At 24.7% G+C, this 22,076-nt stretch overlaps 1 protein-coding gene across 3 annotated transcripts in view; it reads left to right on the top strand.

Moving 5' to 3' along the window:
* Positions 1-22,076, top strand: part of LOC114131219 (neuropeptides capa receptor) — a 113,936-nt gene that overhangs the window by 11,697 nt on the left and 80,163 nt on the right. Inside the window, exon 2 of one of the 3 annotated variants that reach the window (XM_050200910.1) lies at positions 9,297-9,401. The exons of 1 other annotated variant lie outside the window; for it this stretch is intronic. The gene's annotated coding sequence lies outside the window, so the exon portion shown is untranslated. Of the gene's footprint in view, positions 1-9,296; positions 9,402-20,449; positions 20,680-22,076 lie in introns of those variants that run through there. One more of the 3 variants, XM_050200912.1, reaches the window with a different exon arrangement.

Raw genomic sequence — 22,076 nt, 5'->3', positions numbered from 1 at the left:
AAGAATTGTGTGTTGAATAACGTTGTATAATGTTATTATAAAAAATGTTATTTAGAAAATAGTTTACCGATCCATATTACTTTCTGATTTTCTGATTTATTTAAATTGATACTAATGTGATTTATTTTTGCTGAAAACATTACATTTTAAATTGTAATTTTGTGTTAAAAGTATAATATACTAACTTTCAACTAGGTGGCAATAAAAATTATTCATTTAAATATATATAATATATATTATATATACATAAAATAGTTCAAATTTGAACTTAAAATATTTTTTATAGAAAATATTTAGGTATGATCATAGTATGAAATCCATATTATGAAAATATATTTCAAGTATCTATGATAATTTGTTTTTATGTACCTAGTACCACAAAAACAAAACTGACTTTAATAAAATCTGGTTTTGAGTAAAAATTCTCGTTTATTCTTATTATTAGTTTTTTGATTATTTTGAAAATAACTGAAAACTTTTACTTAAACTTCAAAAAACATCAATTGAATTCGATATTTTATTAATAATTACCAAGTTAAAATCTGAGTATTCGTGTGAACAAGAAAAAGTAGCATACACAAAAAAAACATAGAACATCGCTACAACATCGATAGACTCATCGCTTCCTTAGTATATAAATAATGAATATATAAGTTGTGTGCCTAATGGTAGTATCTGCTAAAACATTCTCATAACTCACTTTTCCTTTTATACCTACATTTTTAGTTTTCAAAACAAAAATCTACCAGAAAAACATTTGAAGACGTTAATAATTCACGTTTTACAATGACTTTTATTTTATGACATTTCTCTCTATATGTTCAACTTCTTAGTATATATATATTATATACATACAATATATTTACTTTCTTTCTCTTGTCACGCCGTTTATTCAGTGAATTTTCGTTTTAACCGTTTTAGAGATTGCAAAAGTAACTTTCACACTACTCAAGTACAGACATTTGGTATATATACACACTAAATAATGGTACTTGAATAAACTAAAAATAAAATTTTTTGTTAAAATATTGCATTATTTCTAAGGGCTTTACTTAATATAAATTTACGAAAATACATGCCAATTATTCTCATTTAAACATGTTATTTATTACATATTAATTATTTTGTTTAGTTTTTAAAATAATTAGTACCTACAATCTACATAGTCAACTGAACTTTCATGCATGAAAATTTTTTCTAAATTAATTTTATGTTTAAAATGTATAATGTTTCATTTTAATGAACAATACATTTTACATAAAATATATTATGTAACGAGAAAATTTGAAATAATTTTAACGAGCTGTTAAAATATTACTGTACAAAATATAAGATAATAGTTTTTAAATATATCTTGTTATAATCGTAGAACATTTAAAACAAATAATTTAATATGAATTTTTGTATACAGTTTTAACCACAAGATAATTGCTTCTACAATTTTATATCCGTTTGATTTGAAACAAAATTATTTTATTAAAAAAATTTACTTTCATTAAATGAGTATTAAATAATAGATTTTTTTTTTCATTTTCATCTGAATCGATGCACGTATTAACTTTATTGTACAAAATATTCCACTATGTTTGTCAGCACCAAATTTTTTTATATTTATGATATTATTGAAATTTGGTTTTATAAAAAAAATACTTTATTAGAATATTTCAAAATTTAAAGTTTGGTGTATCTAAGCTCAAAATAAAATAAAAAAATAGAAAAAGTATTATATTTGCATCTCTTAAAAATATTAAATATTAGTGGTCAACAGCAATACCAATGAATTATATAATTCATTAATGTTAAATTACAGTCTTACCGATTTTTATAATGTTTTAAATTATTATAATTATGTGATTTTTAATAAGTCAACGGAAAATATGGGTAGAAACTTTTTATGCAATACATAATATTTAGGTATGTAGGTAGGTATACTACCTGAATTGGCATTTATATTTGTTTATATATATACTATTTTATAACGATAATAACGTCACGCAGCATTTGCACCTGATTACCGAATTGATTATATTATCAAGTCTTACAGTAGAAAACCCCAAAACATATCTACCTTGCGTAAATACGTGACACAGCCTATATTGTAGCAGTTCTAGCGGGTCCCTCGTCGACATTATTTTACAGAAATAATAGAGGAGAACGAGATATAAAATAATACATATTATAAATACCATTGAAATTCCGTTTGTGTGCCAGCGAGAAAAGAGATTCACAATTATTAAGAACAATGAATAATAATATTAATGTGTTGCGCACACGTCTTGTTCGTGTCTAGAAGCAAGATGGCTATTGTCGTGATAATAATACGCTCGTATAATGATATTAAATTATACAATATAGCATAAGTTCTATATGTATTGTCAAGTGCTTTAATAACGATGTATTTGTTTTGACAAAAGTCAAACGATATACTTTTATGGCTTATTTCGAGCAAATAAATCGCTAAAATGTAATTTTCAATTGATATACTTAAACATATTTAGTGTAAATAAATAGTTATATTTTAAGATCCACCGTATACCTACACATTTTTATAATTCTGAAAATTGCTTTTTTATTGTTATTATTTGATATATTTTATTCTGAACATAAATGCGAATTGATGGTTTTATTTCAGACTATATGCGTAGGTAGGTAGTTATACTTTTGATATAGCAGTTTACACAGTCACACAACATTTAACAGAATTAACAACACAACACTTTTGTATCAATTATCAATATAGTCCCTTTATTTGCCGTTAGTTATTAATTAGCAAACCGGAATATTTTAAACTTAATGGTTTACAAATTTGAACGTATGCCTTGTAAAATAATTTATAAAATAAAAATAAGAAAATTGATTACACAAGTAAATACGTAAAACGTATTTAATATAATAAATAAATAATAAAATCGTTACTTGCTTTGAAGGATTAATTAAAATATTATTGATATTATGAGTTAATTAATTAATATGTACGATTATGGACTGAGTATTTAAAAACAAGAAAATAATATAGTGTAGATTCTCTCTTTTTTAAAAACATTGTTTGGACTTTAACGTTGGCTCATCTATTTAATTTAATATTTATATTTGAACGGTTTGTTTAACTAGGTAACTATTTTTATATTCTGTAATTTTTATGATATATTATAATAATGAATGTATTTTATATTTTTAATAAAAAAAAATATAAGATAAATATTTATAAATATTATACCCGACAGTTATAATTTGATTATCTTTTGCTTTTATATATATTATTAAAATAAGTATCATAGTTCATTCTTGAAGCTAAAAAAAAAATTATTCTTTAATAATTTTTCATTATTTCCAATAATATGTTATAATTAAATGTAAAGTTTAAGTGATATTATGTATTAATTAAAATATTTTGAATCAAGAAAACAATTTTTAAAAAGAATTAACATAGGTAATTTTTTAAAAAAAAATTGACTAACAAAATTTCTTCGTGTATGTTTTTAACTGTCAATAAACTTTTCAGTACGATTTACAAAAAGAAGTAGATAACGGATTACATTTCTACTAAAATTATGTGCAAACAATTATAAATTGTAGAAAGCACGTATATATATAAAAAAATAAGCCCATGCTTATAATTGATACTTAATACTTAAATCACTGTTGTCAACATGAAGTGGATTCTTGAAATAGCATAGCGTATAATATTATGTCCAAAAGTTATAAATATATATGAGATTACATACTATGTTTACACGATTTCGTTAAAAACAGCTTTAAATATCTACATAAATATTCATACTTACAAATTCCTATTGGCCAAAAAGGAAGCTCTTCAGTGCTCAACATGCGGGGAGTTTTTTTTAACAGTAAAACATTAAAACATGTACAAGGTAGAGTGCTCTCAATAAATCAACGACTTAAAAAATACAACATTCCATCAAAAATGAAAAAGCATTAACACCAGACATTGAAAACCTTCTTAAGAAAAAACTACTAATACAATAAAATTTAACAAATATGGTTGTATAATATATATGTATTGCATGTTAAGTTAAATTTACTATAAATTCAAATAATACAAGAATTGCTAATTTTATATATCCAGTCAACCATGTATATTGTGTTTTACAATGTAAAACCAAAAACTAATGTTCTTGTTGTTGCTGATTTCTTTGTTTTTTTTTTTGCTTCAATAAAAAAAAAACATATTCATACTTTTATCATCCATAGATTTTTACATTTTTATACGTGAACATCGCAGACATATATAAAAATATACATATGAGTATGTATAATATATATGTGGCGCTTACATATAAATAACAATAATATGAAAGTTTATGTATTTGTAACTATTTTAACGTTATCACGTAAAAGCCCTGAAAGATCAAATAGATATTGAAAAAAATTACAAAGCAAATAGTACATACAAAATTGAATAGTAAATATATAATAAACTATCTGTCACCCACGTGCTTCGCCTCCGTGGATAGTTGTTTGCAAATTGTGGTACTGATTTTTTTGTCTTATAGTTATTTTTATCATAAAACGCTATAAAGTGTACATAAGCAAAATAATAATTTAAGGTGTTTATAAATTCTCATAAATATACTTATAGATAATAAAAACATGCTTTTACTTACATTAATATCACTATTCTTAGACACGGGAAATATATTATATAATAATATTATAAGGTTGTTAAATGAATGACAATAATAATGATTATTAAACAACAACATTGGGCATGGCATTCTGTGGTGTTTCGTATCACACTACAGCCAATCAGCACGCTACTGACTTAGTATACTACTTTTCTATTGGTTATTATTATTTATTATTATTGGATACGTTTTAACCTATCTTAACTACTCAAGTCTCGAGATTCACTACATCAGTCGTAGTTAGAACACAGTGATCTATACTTCAAACCCCGCAGGACCGTTCAAAGCACCAAGCCGTTGTCACATCTCATATACGTCCACAATAACAATTTATTGATTCATCGTCGATTCAATACAAACATTTTGAGGTGGGTCGTGAGCGATTGCTTAACTATAAGTACGCTTTAAACAATTATTTTAATATATTATTATATATAATACATGTACATTGAAATTCAAATTTTACAGAAGAGACACAAAACTTATTTTGTGTAAATTATTATGTTTCCTTTTCGAAACAAATTAAGTGAAAACACACATACTGTAACTATAAGAACACGTAGTTATATTTCGTTTTTACACCAAATAGTGTGTTTAGATACAAATAAAATATTTCTGTAAAAAAACTGAAAATGTCAAAATATTGGACATGTTCCCTAACAAGAGTGGTACCGTCATTATTTAGTTAACTACGTAAAATAAACTAAAATAAAAACAATCAGCGTTTTATCGAAACAAAACGAACATCTTGTTCAAAAATGTCATATCCTTTCATATAGGCCAAATATAGAGAAACATAATAGGTATTTTGTTAGAGAAACATAATATATTATTAGGTTATTCGGAAATTGTCTGATATAAAAGGATAATATATGCACGTAGTAATGGTCAGCATGAGTTTTGTATTGTAGATGTTTACATCAGGATTCATGATTCAGAAACATACATTTGTTGAAATGAAAATAAATATAATGTGTATTTTCGGGATATCATTTAAATAAAAATATGTAATATATTTTCTGTAGACAACTTGAGTACTCTACTCAATTAAAAAATAAAAAAATAAAAAACGTATAGTACAATTTCTATTTAAGTCTTTAATAATGCCTTCTTATTTATTATTGTTTGGAGAAAAGTTTTAGACTGAACTTAAACTGCCAAAAAAATATTTACATTATAACAAAACTTATATTATGTTTATACTTTTTAAGTTATAATTTACATATGAAAAACTACCGAGAATCTAAATTAACAATTGTTTAGTCATTCAAATGTTTGTAAAAATTATTCAATTTAAATACTTTTGTTAAATGTATTTTATAAATATATTAAAATATATGAAAAGGCTGAGTAAATAATACTGTGATAATATTGGAAGAAACACCAAACTGATTTAGAGTATTTTTATTGTCACAGTACAATAGATAATATATATAAACACATATTCGGTATTCTATGATAAATTCTTTAGTCATTTTAATTTTATTGTACTTAATTTTTAATAAAATAATAATCATTTGATATTTTTGATAACACGGAATTTCTCTCGAAAACTTGACTTGCACCAATAGTAATAAGTCATTGGACTCGATTATTGTTATAATAATAGTATAGTTGCTGCAGGTAATCGTATCTGTAGTATAAAGATGATTAACAAGAGTTAATTTTGAGTGTTTTGACATATCACATCACAATTGTCATAAATTATTGACTTATATAAGTAATTAAAATGTTTAAATTCTATGTTATAATTCATCTAAATTAAATTATATTTATTAATATGTTATTATTAGTATATATATACATAATTATACTGTTAAAATTCGATACTTATTTCAAACAAATGTTAATAACATTAAGGTATAATATAATATTTATGAAAAAAAATATTTAAATAGGCATTGAAAACATCAATAGTTCCTATAATAATAGTTGAATATTATATTTATTTACGAATTCCATATTATATATTAAATATATATTTTAGAACCATTGATACAATAATTTTTAGAGTATATTGTCACATAAAAATGATTTACAAATCTGAAACTATAACTAGAAAACTAAAAAATTTTATTTCACTAATAAATTTAAAATATAAACACATCCATTAAGTAATCTAAAAATAAAACAGATATCTAACATTGTATCGTCTTTTATTCAAATATTCAACTTTTAAAAGAATGTAGGTACTATTAAGATAAGTGAAGTTATACATTCATATAACATCTAAAGGACACACAGATAAACGGTTTTGTATCGAATCGATTATTTGCGTCAAATTGAATGTGCTCTGCGACAAAACTATAAAATTATAACAAAGCAATGGTTTTATAGGTGAGTAATAATGCGTTTTAAATGCAATAAAAAGTTTAACACTTTTACAGCTACGATTAATAGCAACTTAGCGTAGAGAATACACCATAATAATATTGTATAGTTATACCTACAGTTCATTGAATTCATCGTGTATTCAATAATAGTCAATTTAATTTTATAGATTTAATAGATTGTAATAACATTGCTATAATATTTGTCTACATATTAAAATAACTAATCAATAAATAATTAACAAATCCAAACGACAATATTAACAGAATTTCAATCGATACATTTTTAATCAGAGCTAGGAATTTTATTTGTAACTTAATAGGAACGTATATTACCTGTATGGCTGTATGATGCCTTTATGAAATGATTTGTATACTCGGATGTTGCTCTTGTGTAAAACATGCAGTAAACCACAACATAGCTACAGTCTGTAGTGTTTGTACTTGTTTAACGGAAAAAATAGAAATTTTGAGCGAAGGTTTGACGGCAGCCAGGTAATTTACCGAACATGAGGTACTACGAAATCACGGGAATTGAACAGTATTATCCGTTTTGCATCAATCAACGTCAGTGCAAAGTTTTTTTTCTGCTTTTATTTATTTCGTTATAAATGGAAGGACCGATCAGATAATATATAATAGTTTTTGTCAGACGAACGAATCCATTGATATCGAAATTTTAAAGTATTATATTTCATTTTCATATATTGACGATTCTCCTTAGACCTGCAGCTGCTTTTATACGATGGTAAGGCACCATACACGTGTAGTGACAATGGTTTATGTAAATCGATTACCTCACCCCCATCATGTACATAATATCTCGACACGACCCACTTATCCTGCAATATCCAAAGCAGAACACTCATGTACATACTATATATTTAATTAATCTCACTGGATATATTATTGCATTCGGCGTTCTAGAACAAAATTGACATTTTTGTCTTTGGTCAAAACAATTCTATTAATTACAAGAAATGTTATTCCGAGGGTTTTCGTGTAGCGCATATATACAACTATATTATCCCGGTTAATTTGTCACTCAAATCACTGAAAACAAATTTAGGAAAACATCTATTATTAAACGAGTTCATGTCAACCCTAAAAGCTAATTTCTCACGTTTTTAAGTATTAAATTTTTAACGTACTATATTATGTGAAGGAAAAATATCCTGATTTCAATCCTAAGGTTTGGAAAATGTACGTAAGCGTATATGTATATTTTTTTAATAATGCGACTTTGATATTGTTAAATTAAATATCGACACTTAAATGAATTGCAGCATGGTAAACCTATTTTATATTTAAAACAAAAGCAAATTGTAACATTTTTTTTTTTTTTTTTGTCTATTATTGTTTCACATATAAGTTGTTTATACAAAATATCATTTATGCAGTAGTTTCTAATAATGTATTTAGTGACTAGAAAAACCGATTAATCACATTACAAGAACATATATTTTATCGTGTTTGAAATCAAAATCGTAGCAACTACTGACCATAATATGAAACTTGGCTTGTATTGTTTCACTACATTTACATTGGTCTTTTCGCAGTTATCATATAATAACATAACATCGTAACATTCCCATTTTGTGAGCATGAACATTTTTCTTTTAAAGTAGGTAATATATTTTATATTTTGGGATTGTTCCAATATTTTATAGTTTACTGCAAAAATATAACTATCGTCTGGTTTAAACATCTGAACTTAAATTTGAAACTAGTAGGTGACCAGCTAATACTTGGTATATTTACACTAAATATTTCATATGTATACAGTGTGCTTCACCTAAATAGTAAAACGGTGTTACAGAATATTTCATCTGGAAGTCTATATAGATTGAAATGAAAATTTTCGAGGAAGTTGGTAATAATAAAATTCATATTATTGGACAATTAAAAAAGAAGTTTTCTTTCGATATGCACATTTTCCATAAAACTATTACATTTTTAAACGGTAGTACACATTATAAATTATAAATTTAAAAATTTTTATTTTATTCTCATAACTTTAATAAGTAAACTCTTTTCTACCTTAAAAATATATCATATTAATCACTCCGATCAAAATCTATTTTATGTCGTATTATGTATTTTCACGTCGACAAGTTAAATTATTTTTAAATTGATCTAAAATATGTATTTTTGTATTCCTCAAAAATTTTTATTTTAAATCTATTGTCATTCGGTTTAAATATGTAATGTTACTGTTTAACTATTACTATCTACATTGTTATATTTTCGATAGATAGTCCTAAAAAATAAATTATTTATAATATAAATATCTAATAATTATTTTCTTGTCTTTTTTCAGTTGTCAAATTGACTTGAAATAATTTCAAGGCTATTATAGAGAGCTGCAATGGTGTTCATATAAATTTATATCCATACGATTAAACTCTACGCACATTGATGTTGTGTAAGTCTTATAATGATAATACTAATTTCAATACCTATAGTAGACATAATTTTTAATTTTAAATCTGATTAATTTAGTATAATTTATTGTTAAGGGATGACAATCTTAAAAAAAATTTAGTAGAAAATGAAGTATGTCAAAATAAAAAAAAATGAAATCATAAAATCATACTGTGTATACACTCCTCAAATTCAACCACTTTTACCTTGATCTTTAAATTTGCCTGACAGCGACCACACTTAATCTTTATCTTCAACCAAACTAATTTTCTTCTGACTTCTTTTTTTATGCATTTGAATCGCTTCGCTCAATATATTCTGTATATTCCATCACAGCAAAAATAATCTCGCTTAGATTTATTTATGTTTTCTACACATTTTCTTAGCTTTATATCCGATCACATTATTTATATTCTATAAAAATAATTTCAAGCCACATTAATTTTTCCGTTCAATAAATTTATATTTTTTCAACACACACGCTTAGTTTTTAAATGTAATACATGTAATCAAATAGTAACTATAGAAAAGCTTAAATATTTTACAATCTATATGGTATAAAGAAATATATATATTCATATTAGTTTTCTATTTGATAATTATTGCGTATACAATTATTTTAAAGTTTTTTACAATAATTTACAAATTAAAATGTTCATAAATTTCAACTTGTGAATATTTAATATTCTAACACTATGTCACCATGTTAATGTCCCAGGCATAGACACCCAGATTGATGAGCAAAAAAAAAAAAATCTACAAAAAATAATTATTTATCACAATACTAGGTATAATATAATAATAATAACAATTTAAATATTGATATACTAATGTCTAATAGTCACGAGAATAAGTGAAAAAAAATTTTAATTACCTATCCGATTATTTATTACGCGATCGACCGATAATGTAACATTCATTTTTCTTAGCGATATCAGTCGATCGTAAAATCGACTGTTGGCGACGCTTATTATAGAATATTCTATTCTTTAATCAATTTTAATAGATAATCTGTCACCCAAATTTAGTAGTTTTTAGTAGTTGTTTAGTAGTATTTAGTAGTTGTTTTTCTTCTATGTAAAAATATCACGGATGTAAGTCAGCTTTATGAAATATAGGGAAATATAGGTAAACATGTACGATCTTACTTTGGTTTTGAGTGGTTTTTGATATTTAGTGTAAAAACTGTTTTTTAAAAAAATACATAATTATAAAAATATATTAATCTAATTTATTTAAGACTTATTATTTTTCATGATACGTAGAGCTTTTAATATATACATGATACGCTCGAGAGAGACACGCCCGAGTAAATTAACCATGTAATTCATATTTTTATTGGTTACTTTGGAAATTGGAATTCAGTCATAAAACACTTTATCGTTTCACTAGACTATATAATTAGTGAGTGTGATACAAATTAATACATAATTAAACTTGTCATTTAGGTTTTAGAGAAATAAAACCTCACAGCGGTTCTTTAATATAGCAATATAATATATTAAACCATTTATACCTGATAACTTGTAAAGCTTTATATTTTTATATGCTGATCAATAAAGTTAATAACTTTTGTAAGTATAATACAGTATGTATATAATACAGTTTAATGTAATAACACCTGTAATCAATTCTTTCAAATAATATTTATTTTTAAATTGAATTTGATTTTCAATTTAAAATTTACTAAACATGGTACATACGAGTATATACATAATTATTTTCATTCCTATGTAATATCTTTAAAAAAAAGTTATTACTCACACTATTTACACTTCATACAAAATATGTTTCTTTATAGACACGAAATTTGTTATTACTTGTTTACATAACTGCAATCAGTTGATAATCAAGTGAATAATGTGTATGTAGTATGTATATAAATATATTAAATTATATTATATTTTTTAAAACTACAATATTTATATACATAAACTTCCAAAATATATTTTAATCGTAATTAAAAATATAAAAATATAATAATATGCTTAATTAATAAACAATTAAAAAATTGCATATACAATTGACAATGATTCTACTTCGTCAGGACCTCAATTATTTATTATTGTTTTTAAGAAAGCATACCATTTATAGACTATTTTGAAATAGAGCGATAAATAAATTAGTTTTACTTTTAGAGGTTTTTTTTTTACCTCTATCAGCAACTTTTGAGGCAGTCAACTAATTACACTTTAAACTATTTTAGGATGATCTCGGGTATCTCTGGTAATAAATTGTCGTTAAAAGTTTATATTTTTATGATATTTGTTTAAATATCTAAAATTTTTCATATTTATAGTTAACAATTCATGAAATTTTTAATTTAAACATTTACTACTTGAAAATTCAAATCCTTATATATTTTAAAGAGAAAAATTTATAAAATTATAAAGCCACACACAATTTTTATGAGCATGTTAAGTTTAAATTTTTATGACATTTATATTCACACATTATACAATAAAGTCTATTCTAAAACATATATATTAAACTTAGAATTACCATTAATTCTTAAATTAAATTCTTAATTTTAATTATTATTAAAATAACCTCCCACTATGACTTAAGTCTTAATTAATTTAATAATGATTTTCTATCTATAGTGAAATTTAAAATAAATTAAGGCTAGTTATACTATATTTATAGATATTTAATATGTAACATCTTTTAAGTTTTTTAATTATTTTACTGAAAATGTTAATAAAAATGTTAATTCTCAGTCAAATATTTCATAAATGTAATACAATGTTCTTCATAACTTTCCCTTATAGCAATTCAAATGTACATAAAATACAAAGCGAATTTTTTTATAGACATTTTAGGTAAACATTTTGACAAAATAAAATAATTTCTAATTATCTTAATTCTTATAATATGTTGTGCTTAAAAATAATAATCGTAATGACTTGAAATTTTTCATCGTTACATAATTTATTATTATTTTACACGTTTAAATTTTCAAAATTTATTTAGACTAGTATTTTAAGATATTTATACCTTTCCCCCCTTTTTTATCTATTTACACCATTGTTTTTATAAAATGTAATGACATTAGTATATAATAATATTATAATAATTAATATAATATAAATTATGTTTTTAGGAAAAATTGTTCAATATATCGTACTACTTATAAAAAATGGATTTCTTACACTCATATAGTATTATTATTATTATTATTTTCACTAGAATAATTAACATACCATCTCAGTTCAGAGTTGTTTTTACATGCGATGAATTATTATTTTATTTTATTTTAAGTTTTAATACATCCATAGCTGCAAGATGAAATCGAAACCTGCTATATACGAGTACAAATATAGCTACTTTCTTAGGTTTCTTATTTTAATTATTTAATCATAACATAACATAATATTCATTTCACCACCAGAAATCGTATATTTATAATGATATTATGTATTATAATTTTAGCGATATGTTTTGTACAATACAAAATAATATTATGGATAAAATGAAATATACAATAATACATTAAAAATCTCTATTCTAACCTCTCATATGAGCTTGAAATCAGGATATTTGAATTCATGTACTCTACAAATTCCAAATGTTTCCATCTAATGGATTCTATTAAAATATATAAGACGCATTTCACTGTTAATTTTAATAGTTAATTATTCGTATACATTCAACGATTTGCGGTTAACGTAGAGCTGTCGCAAAAACAGTGCATATACATTATACATACCATCTGGAAACTTCGTTAGACCAGTTAAGAAAAAAGTAGTATGTCCCAAACCATTTATATATTTACGTATAATATGACTGTGTACCGAAATTTATCAGAATAAATAGTTTATAATATATCGAATACAACTTTTATCATTTCTGTTAGCTATTTAAAATTCTAAAATCATAATCCTTTGATATCATCGTTAACTCTGTGTAATGTATTTTGTACAGTTAAATACTTATAGAGAACTTCGTCTTTATCTTGAAAAACTTAGAATCACGAAAAATTATCATTTGAACTAAATTGTTTAAAATTTTTATCATTTTTTTGGATAAAATACGATTATATAAATGTACATATTTATATTATTGTTTGAAAAAAAAATACGAATATAATAACGCACGCAACCGTTGTTTCGAAAAAATCGTCAATGCGAGTTTACTGTGAAATTACTTTCGAATACCTAACATTGTAATAGTGGTTGATGAACAACAATATTGATTGTGACACGAAAAGCACTTTTCAGCACCCAATATATTTATTATTTGTATATATTTATACATATAAAGTGAAAAATAATATAACTTTGAGGGAATATATCTTGTGCAGGGACGTTGCTGTAGGTTGTAACTCGCGCGCATACAATTTGATTTATAGTTGTTGATAATAGCAATTTGGGACGTGTCTGTAAAATACGAATAGAGCAGGCACGATAAAAAAAAAGGTCGCACTTACACCAAGGAGTTTTAAATCTTTTTTTATTATTAATAAATAGTATGGTTCGCAGTACTGAACACATTTTTAGTATATAGCTGGTGCAGTGCGTATATGTATACTTCTGCGATTTAACGATTCAATGGTTTTATAGTCCAGGTACCTTTATTAATAATAATAATAATAATCCATGTATAAATATATATAAATATTTTATAAAGTAACGATAAATTCGTTTTGTGGCTATTACGTGTTGTGCACGGACCTTCTTTAAATCCACGTTTGGTACACGCACAAGTGTTGTTTATACACGTGTGGTTGATATTATTATATTATTATAAAGAAGATAATACATCATTTTGGCTTAATTTCTATCAAGCATATACAAAGGTGATCCTTTTAAATTTAAATGGTTGTACTAATTTTCCAAATCAATTAGTTCTATTTTTTTTTTTAATTTAGATTTAAGTACCTTTTTAGAACTTTACTTTTAAGTATTAAGTGTTTTAATTAAACTACTATTAGGGTAGTCTTGAGTCTTTAAAATAGTTGTTTTTTAGTTTATTTTAAGAAACATAATAAGTTTTTAATATTTTCATTTATTTTAAAATATCGAACTTCGATGAATAGATTTTAATTAATAATCATAATTTAAAAAACAATTAATATAATACACTTAGTATATGTAATGTAAATATAATCTATTTTCGTTACCATATATTTTTTAGCAGATAGTTTTTTTTTTTAAAGACTAAAACTGAATATATGCTATACGCTTATACACATTATATATTTTATAGTTATACGTTTCTACCTACCAATCTTTTGAGATGTAATTAAACAACAACAGTTAGTTAATCATAACGTTAAGAGTTTAATAATATTACAACCACATTATCAACTAAGCCAACCTATCTACTCAAGTACAGGTAATTAAGTTTTAGATTCTGAACGAAGTGATGAATGTATTGATTTTACAATGATGTGTGTTTTTTTTTTTTTTTTTTTGTGTCTGTGTACAGCATAACTAGTCGAAATAATGCTCCAATTTCAAACTATGGGGGTGGTTTCCGATGTAAAATTGAATATCCTTGGTGCACTATAGAGGTAAAAAGTTAACATTTTCCAACAATTTTCAAAAAAATCGAGAAAAACAAAAAAAAAAATGACGGAAAAATGGCAATTTTTACGCAAAACCAGTTTTCGACCAAATCGATTTTTTTTATGGTTATAATTCAAAAACTAATCACTGAAAATACTTGAAATTTTCACCAAATGTTAATGTCAGTGGTATCTGTATATAGTTAAATTTTCAAAAAATTTTGACTTTTTTTGAGTTATTTATAGACCACTGAAATTTTCGATTTTTTTGAGAAATTTTTTTTAAAGTGTCGATAAAAAATTTTTGGATGACCAAAAAGTTTTTAAAATTTAATACAAGGTTCCTTATGAGTTGTTTTTATTGTAGCTAAAAAAAATTAAAAATCGTTAGTCACAATTTTTTTTTATAAGCGTTTATAGTTCAAATTTTTACGAAATCTGTCGAAAACGCGAAAATTTGCAAGTAATTTTGAAGTTGAAAAATCATAAAATTTTTTCTTTTATAATTAAGTTTTGAAAATTTGGTACAAGGTTCTCCATACATTTTTCTTCAAATATCTGTAAAAAAACTCTACCGGATTCAGACAAAAAATTTTTATGAGTGTTTGAAATTTAAATTTTTACAAAACCGCGTTAAATAACGGTTTAGCCTCAAACGATTTTTGATATTTGTTATAATTCAAAAAGTATAAGTCGTAGATACTTGAAAATTTTACCAGTTATTTAGATTGGCATTTTATTTACTTGATTTAATTTTAAAAATATTTTGAGTTTTTTTGAGCTATTTATAGACAACTGAAATTTTCAATTTTTCTGAAAAATTTTTTTTGAAGGGTCGATAAAATTTTTTTGGCCCTATCAAAATACTTGAAAATTTTATACAAAGTTCCTCATATGTTATTCTTATAGTGGTTAAAAAATTATAAGAATACATAGCGCCACAATTTTTTTTTATTAGCATTTGAAGTTCAAATATTTACAAAAATTCGTCAAAAGCATGAATATTTGCAAATTATTTGAAGTTGAAAAATCATAAAATTTTTTGTGTTTATAACTAAGGATTAAAAATACAACACTAAGTTTTCCATAAGTTTACCTTCAAGTATCTATAGAGAAAACTCGAAGCATCATTATAGGAAAAATTTTAAGTGCGTTTGAATTTTAAATTTTAACGAAATAGCGTAACGATAACGATTTATCCTCAAACGATTTTAACTATTTGTTATTATTCAAAAAGTATAAGTCGTAGATACTTGAAAATTTTACCAGTTATTAAGATTCTCGTTTTCTTTACGTGATTTAATTTTCAAAATATTTTGACTTTTTTTGAGCTATTTATAGACAACTGATATTTTCAATTTTTCTGAAAATTTTTTTTTGAAGTGTCGATAAAATTTTTTTGGCCCTATCAAAATACTTGAAAATTTTATGCAAAGTTCCTCATAAGTTATTATAATAGTGATTAAAAAATTATAAGAATGCATAGGCACAATTTTTTTTTATTAGCATTTGAAGTTCAAATTTTGACGAAAATTCGTTAAAATTATGAATATTTTCAAATTATTTTGTAGGTATAATTCATAAAAATGTTTGTATAGGTAGCTAAGAGTTGAAAATTAATACAAGATTTTTCATAAGTTTAGTTTACAATAATTATAAAATAACTTAAATTTTGGTGTATTCAGGCCATTAAAACATAAACCACCTTTTTCACCAACAACTGGAAATTATATCCTAGGCTGACAAATCATCTTCGTTCAGAATCGTTTTTCGTATACAATGATAACTATCATTGGATTCAAATTTAACACTCCTATAATATATAATAATGATCCATACGGCACCTAATGTACAGCAGGGCGGTACTCACTTGCCCGCTTTTTTTACTTGTTTTGACAAAAATACATTTTTTTTTTATTCTAAAAATATATGACTATGCCCCAAATACAATATTATCATCGAACTTTATGACTTTATTGCATGTTCAATAATAGTCTTACACTCTTACTTACTTAGCCGTGTGTATACGTTTAGCGACAATCGCCATAATTGAATGCAACCCTAAACTGTCACCGAACCGTAATCGCAGATAGTATTCAGTACGCGTGTCGCGTTTGAATTAGGTACCGATGTCGAAAACACTTTAATCTGACAATTACAATTATTGTAACTATTAAATTCGTGAAATCGTGCGTATTAACAGATAGTATATGTATATCTTTAACAATATACAATATAGATAAGTGTCCGTTGAAACATTTTTTTTTTATTAATTTAATACTAAGAAACTAAGTTTAATCTAAGTATAGTTAATGACTTAGCTTAAAGGTCTATGGTATCATTCATTATAATATGTATATATATATTATATATTATGATAGATATAATAATCAAAACTAATTTCAGTATTTAATTTAATCAATTTATCATTTGGTGACCATAGTGATAATTTGCGCGTAGATATAAGACATATAAAAATAAGTTTAAAAATATGCTAAAAAAAAAAAAAAACGAAAAAATAAAATAAAAAAGAAAGAGAAAATTAATTTTTTTTAAACAATAACACTTACTGGAACGTATAGATTAGCGTAAAAATATAGTTCAGTGAAATAAATTTTTCCTTAAAAATACGATTCTATCCTCATATTTTTTGAACACTTTATGGGTCTCTGGTGAAAATATATGCTGTAAGTTTAGAATGCTGCTCGTATAACTACGTATAATCGAAGTGATCGTATAATTTAGTTATTACACTTTTTGCTTACTGGACGTATTTATATGAGTACCTACATGGCTGTATAATATTTACGCAGGTATACTGCAAATTATTATAACCAATTTTTTTTTTTCAATTTTGATTAATTCCATACTTATTTATGGTATATACTATATATTCAATAAATCCGAGTACACGTTTTTAAATAAAAGTTTATTTCTACAAAATCACAAATTAATGTAATGTTATTAGGTCAAATATTATAATGTATATGTTGTATAATGTTAACTATACTAATTTAACTATGATTTGGGTTTTTATAAGATAAATATAATTATTTTTGATCTGTGAACTTAACATTTATGTTTAAGTTTCGTGGGTAATATCGTTATACTTAGTATATAAATACATAAAAACAGATACAATTAAAATTTTTTTTTATTTTAATTCACATTACAAAAAAAAAAAAAAAATTATCAACTATTTTGTATAAGATTACTGAAATTTAGTTATTAATATAATAGTTAACCTTACAATATACATTACAACAAATAATTATTAATATTCTATAATAGTTTATCTTAGAATTTATGTCGGATGTTTTAAAAAGGGATTCTATTTAATAAATAATTTACTCATCTGTTATAATACAATATTTTTTAAGTAATTAACAGTTATCTTACAGAATACATATTATGTTTACCCATACCATTTATAAGCTCGTTATTTTTACCAAGTTTCTGGTAATATTTTAAAGTTGAATAGCTATATTTGACGGCAAGTAACATTAATAGGAAGTGTAATAATAAAACAAATAAAATTAAATAGGTACTATTTGATGGAAATCGTTTTTCGCCTTTACCTTATTTAAAAATTTACAATCACAAACCGTATATTTATAGGACGATAATACATTATCGAAAGGAAACTATAAGTATTATATCTTATTGACATTTATTTTTTATTAAAATACATATAATCATGATCAAAATATCAAATAAGTATTAATGATCGATTCAATATTTTGTTTTTACAAACTATTGTATCATTATTTCAAAAATTAAACACGGATCATAACGTTACGAAAAAATCTCAATACAAATATAAATATGAAAATAATAATCGTATACGCTGTAAATAAATTTGATATCTGATGTATAATCAGTTTTAAGCGGTGTATAAAATTTTCGTTTATTCTTGTTACTTGCTTAACATTTAAATACATAAATCATAACTTATTTGAAAATAATATTTTTTATTATGTTAGGTAGCCCAAAATCTATCTTGTTTTCATATTATACTAGTATCGAATGATAGAAACGTTTATTTGTTTTTTCAGAATTCCCGGGTTTCAATCTCAACTTTTTCGGAACATAATTTCGTATACCGTTATAATAGTGGGGTTAAATGGAGAGTAGCGAATTGGGTGAAGCCATACCGTTAAATAAGAAAAACGATTTTGAATTCAATCGATTTCATTATATGTTGAATTACACACGACATGCTGATTCAAAAATAATAAATAGTATTGCTCAATAATTTCTTTTTTTGTGATCATTAACATTATTATGTTAATACGTATATAATATACATAATTGGAACTATTGCACTCCGGTGTTAAATTCAAATAAATATCATAAAATAAATTTCATCAAATTCTTAAAAATATTAATCAATAAAAATTAATTTTATACATGTTATACAATTAAGCAAATAACTAATAAGAAAAAAAAGAAGATGTTAAGTCTACTGCCTAAGAAAACAGTATTTTTAGTTTGTTGTTAGCTACAAAGTTTTCCAACAAAATTAAAAATTATGTACCAAAATGTATAAACTTAAATATGCTCATATAAAAACCAGTGCTTATATACTGTATGTCTGTATATCTGTAAGACATTACCCACGTAAGTTTCGAAGCCTATAAAATGTTAAAACTTTTTTGGTGGAGTTTACAAGTTAACTACCACTATCGCAATATCGTAGTCAGTATTGTTGATATTTTTGCTGCAAGTATTACTGCTTACATAATTTATATAGTGTTTTTAGGTATCTATACAAAACAAATCGGTGCAATTGCCTTGCAGATCTTATGCTCAAGATACACAGTCTACACTATGCGTTTTGTGCAATTACAATAAAATCTAAATAAAGACCTTAGGCGTCGTCCTAATGTCATATTAAAAGAAACCAATAAATATAACATGCCACGTAGGTGACTAATGTGCGTCTTACCATGAAACATTTTGGTAATCCTTCAGGAAATGGGTGACATGTGTTGTCAGACTATAAATGATACGACTGATACGAGACTTGTAAATAACATATACAATACTCGTTTTCGTACGTGAACACCGACGCACAAAGCCGTTTGATAAGAAAAAACCATCAAGAATCGATTTGATCGGCAGCTAGTCAGAGCTCAGAGCTTTATTTTACGACTTATCATTAACCATTAGAAAAAAATTACGGTTATCTACTCGAGCTAAGGTAGTGTTCACAGCCTGCTATATCGTCTGTCACCGTGTTTATTTCAAAAAAATTGAGTTCGACCAAACTCTGGAAATGTTGTGGTAGATCATGGTTAGTGAATGATACAATGATTACCACGGCCAATCAGAATACGTTAAGAGTCACGTGACACGATGCAGCTGTGAACCATATAGTAATTAACTATACTTTAAACCCGGTTTAACGTCGTAATCACATGGACGTCAGTCATATTGACCACGGTATAAGCTCAGCATCCATATTCCATACCATTGTACGTATATATATATATATATATATATATACGTGATGTTTTCAGTTGTCGTACAAAAACGAAGTATTTTATTATTTTTTAGCCATTTTCTAAACGTCTGTCGCGTTGTTCGAAACTCAATCAAACTGTTTTCATGTTTCTCACCGTCATCTGTGAAAACTTATAATATTGGTGTGCTGTAATTTTCAACGGGACCAAATTCAAGCATAACGCATATTGCACGTATATTTCCGAAACGCCGTCATTGCGGTAACGCGTCACCTGTTTTCTGAGGATTATAGATACGAGCCGAGGTAAGAAGCACGTCATATCACGTCATTTATATCTTTCACAGATCCCTACTTGCTTGTAAGTTATAGGGATATACTACTTACGATCATTCGTATAGGTAATTCTGCGACCAATTTCGGCTTTATTTAGAATTTGTTATATTTAATGCTTACTTAAAATAGTATGTGTATATGTTGATAAATGTATTAAATATTAGTTTAATTTCAGTACAATTATTGATAAATCAATAGCATTATAGTAGCGTAGCGCTATATAAACCATATCGCCACCGTCCGTTATTGTATGATGATTTTTGAAATAATGTATATAGATATAAATTATTGTATATTGTGAGTTATCATTTCTTCATTTATTTTTATTTATACGATATACATATTATGTGATATAATAGAATGTGTGTAAAATCAATGTTAAGCTTCGGTGAAGTAGTTATGTTATGCTCCATGTCACTGTCAGATAGTTTTTAGCGCGTTTATAATATAAAATATAATTCAATAACAAAAGGATGAGTATGTTAGCATTTTTAAAATATCACTTTGTACTTATAAAAATAGTGTTATTAATTATTATTGGAACGTTGAAAGAATAAGTTAAAAAAAAAAAAAAATACCTAAAGTAACAACTGAAACATGTATCGCTATTACATAAAACTACGATAATATTAAACACATAGATATTAATGTTCAAATTAGAATTGCTTTACTAGTATTTTTTAGTTCGGTGTACGTAAATTTTATCTGTGAAATCAGTGCATTATTGTAAATAAATATTTTTAAAATACAACCTGGAGAATACAGATAAAGATATGCATATTTAATATATTATTTAATATTTAATTACTTATTACGGATTAAGCGTTGTCCCTCTTAAATACCCTATTATAATATTATAATTACAGCTAGCTGAAACGTGTTCAGAATTTTATGCACCAACACTATTTTTTTCTCAATTCCTTTTTTATAAATATAATATATTTTTAAAATTAGAAATTAATATTTCACTATTAAATATCTAGAAAAAAAAACAACATAATTTATTGAATTACTATAATAATAAACAAGATAAGTAATCAAGTATTCAATGACTGAAGAAATAGTATAAGTTTTCTCATTGTAAGGGATAACGTCGTATCAACGAACAAATCATTTTTTATTTTTAGGGTCTATTTAGTGCGGTCAAACCGTGAGATAAATATTGATTTTCATTATCTACCAGACGCTACAAACAGCAATTCCCTCGGGTTTTATTGGTATATACCTTACCATTTCGTACCAAACATTGGTTCTAAAGCCTAGTTCACACTATGTTAATACTTAGGTCAAATAATAAGTTATTAATTTAGTAACTACTAAAACGTTTTAGTAGCTTAAAGTGCACAGATATCCGTACATTAGTGAGC

Source organism: Aphis gossypii, chromosome 2 (assembly GCF_020184175.1).
Source record: "Aphis gossypii isolate Hap1 chromosome 2, ASM2018417v2, whole genome shotgun sequence".
Lineage (NCBI taxonomy): Eukaryota > Metazoa > Arthropoda > Insecta > Hemiptera > Aphididae > Aphis > Aphis gossypii.
Note: the sequence above shows the minus strand (reverse complement) of the source record. Positions and strands in the feature narration are given on the sequence as shown.